Genomic DNA, 2,631 nt, shown 5'->3' on the forward strand with positions numbered 1-2,631 from the left:
GTTTGAGCTTCCCTTCAGCGTTCTTGAGGTCAGAAGTACCAAGAAATTCAAATGGTATGTCCAGCTTTCGCTTCCAGGGAGAAGCATTCAGATATTGTAATTGCTCGTTGCTATCTTCATCATCGCTGTCAAAATCCCCCACTAAGGCCTTTTCCAATGCATCAGACATTAGCATGTGATCGAGTTCCGAAGTAACAGCAGAATCAATCACATGCACTTTTAAGCACTCCTCATCTTCTGTAGGGAATTTCATTGCCTTGAATACGTTGAAGGTCACATCCTGATCTTGGACCCGCATAGTAAGTTCACCTTTTTGCACATCTATCAAGGTACGGCCAGTAGCCAAGAAAGGCCTCCCCAAGATTATGGGAATCTTCTTATCTTCCTCAAAATCCAGAATAACAAAATCTGCTGGAAAGAAGAGCTTATCCACTTTGACGAGCACATCCTCAACTATGCCCCTTGGGTAAGTAATGGAACGGTCAGCCAATTGTAGTGACATGTACGTGGGTTTTGGATCAGGCAGATCCAGTTTTTTAAAGATCGACAACGGCATCAGATTAATGCTTGCTCCCAAATCACAAAGGCACTTGTCAAATGTCAGATTGCCAATTGTGCAAGGAATGGTGAAGCTCCCTGGATCTTTCAGTTTTGGTGGTAACTTTTGTTGCAGAACAGCGCTGCATTCTTCCGTGAGAGCAACGGTTTCAAGGTCATCCAGTTTCACCTTCCTTGAAAGAATAGTCTTCATAAACTTCGTATAACTAGGCATTTGTTCAAGAGCTTCAGCGAAAGGTATATTGACGTGAAGTTTCTTGAACACCTCCAGAAACTTCCCGAACTGTCTATCCAGCTTTTGTTGCTGCAATCTCTTAGGAAAAGGTGGTGGAGGATAGAGCTGTTTCTCCCCTGTATTAGCCTCAGGCAGAGTGTGTTCAACAGTAGTCTTCTTTGGTTCCGCCGCTTTCTCCTTTTGCTTAGATTCTTCACCTCTAATTTCAGCTTCTAATTCTTTTGCCTTTTCAGCATCAGCTACTTTTCCAGACCTTAAGGTAATAGCCTTGACTTGCTCTTTAGCTTCCTTCCTGCCTGGTACTTCCGTGTCACTGGGAAGAGTGCCTGGTTGACGATTGAGCACTGCATTGGCTAATTGACCGATTTGATTTTCCAAGGTCTTTATAGAAACCGCCTGACTTTTGCACAACAACTTAAGTTCCTCAAAATCAGCACTAGTAGGTGCAGCTGCACTTCCCTGTTGAGGATATGATTGCCTTGTAGCATACTGCTGTGGTTGCTGGAATCCAGGTGGGTTAAACTTTTTACTCACTCCTTGCTGATATGGTGGCTGAATAGCATTCTGATTATTCCCCCAGCTGAAATTTGGATGATTTCTGTTGTTAGGATGATAGGTCGCTGACACAGGCTGCTGTTGTCGCTGATAATTATTCACATACTGAACAGATTCGTTTACAAGAGAACACTGATCCGTAGCATGAGAACCTGCACAAAGCTCACAAACCATAGCTATTTGATTAACTCCATACGTAGCCAAAGAATCAACCTTCATTGATAGCGCTTGGAGCTGGGCTGCAATAGCGGTGGCTGCATCAACTTCCAGAATACCTGCTACCTTGCCTGACGTCATCCTCTGAGTTGGGTTTTGATGCTCATTTGCAGCCATCATCTCGATAAGATTATACGCCTCAGTATAGCTTTTAGCCCATAAGGCGCCTCCAGCTGCTGCATCGAGCATGGGACGAGATTGGGCCCCCAAACCATTATAGAAACCAGTGATCACCATCCAATCCGGCATTCCATGATGTGGACATTTTCTCAACATTTCCTTGTAGCGTTCCCAAGCCTCGCACATAGATTCTGTAGGTTGCTGCACAAACTGAGTAAGAGCACTCCTCATAGCAGCAGTCTTTGCCATCGGATAAAACTTCACCAGAAACTTTTGTGCAAGATCTTGCCACGTAGTGATGGACCCAGCTGGTTCAGAATGTAACCAGTCTTTAGCCTTGTCCCTTAGTGAGAATGGGAAAAGCCTCAACTTGATAGCCTCATCAGTCACACCATTATACTTAAAAGTGCTGCAGATCTCGCAAAATTCCTTATGTGCATGTTGGGGTCTTCAGTTGCCGCTCCTCCAAAAGAAACAGAATTCTGCACCATCTGAATAGTGCCCGGCTTGATTTCAAAGGTGTTAGCTTGAATAGCCGGATGAAGGATGCTTGACTGAATGTCATCAATTTTAGGCCGAGAAAAATCCATAAGAGCTGGATCAGCTTGAACAATACGATCTCCCATGTTTACTGGTTCTTTCTGCTCAGTTCCTGAATCCGAATCCTCAAAATCTAACTTCTCCGGAATATCAAGGACTTCGTCTGTCTCCTCAGCTGTATCTAAAGTCCTCTTGCGAGCACGAGAACGAGTTTGCATAAACGCTTGCTAAAGTACCTGAAACACAACCAGAAAAAATAAGTAACTACTACGTCCTAATCACTGAGTCCTAATGACCAATGATGGTAAGTACATAAACTAAACAAATATGCCGAGTCCCCGACAGCGGCGCCAAAAACTTGTTAGGGCGAAAACACGCGCTAATATTCACGCAAGTATACGCGTTCG

The 2,631-nt window shown here is 44.2% G+C and overlaps 1 non-coding gene across 1 annotated transcript; it reads left to right on the plus strand.

The window, feature by feature from the left end:
• The first annotated feature begins 1,811 nt into the window (after nt 1–1,811).
• LOC141681466 (small nucleolar RNA R71) lies at nt 1,812–1,918 on the plus strand. The gene has a single exon (XR_012558897.1). It is a non-coding gene; the product is annotated as a small nucleolar RNA R71 (small nucleolar RNA).
• The last annotated feature ends 713 nt before the right edge of the window (nt 1,919–2,631 follow it).

The sequence above is a fragment of the Apium graveolens genome, chromosome 8 (genome assembly GCF_009905375.1).
Source record: "Apium graveolens cultivar Ventura chromosome 8, ASM990537v1, whole genome shotgun sequence".
Lineage (NCBI taxonomy): Eukaryota > Viridiplantae > Streptophyta > Magnoliopsida > Apiales > Apiaceae > Apium > Apium graveolens.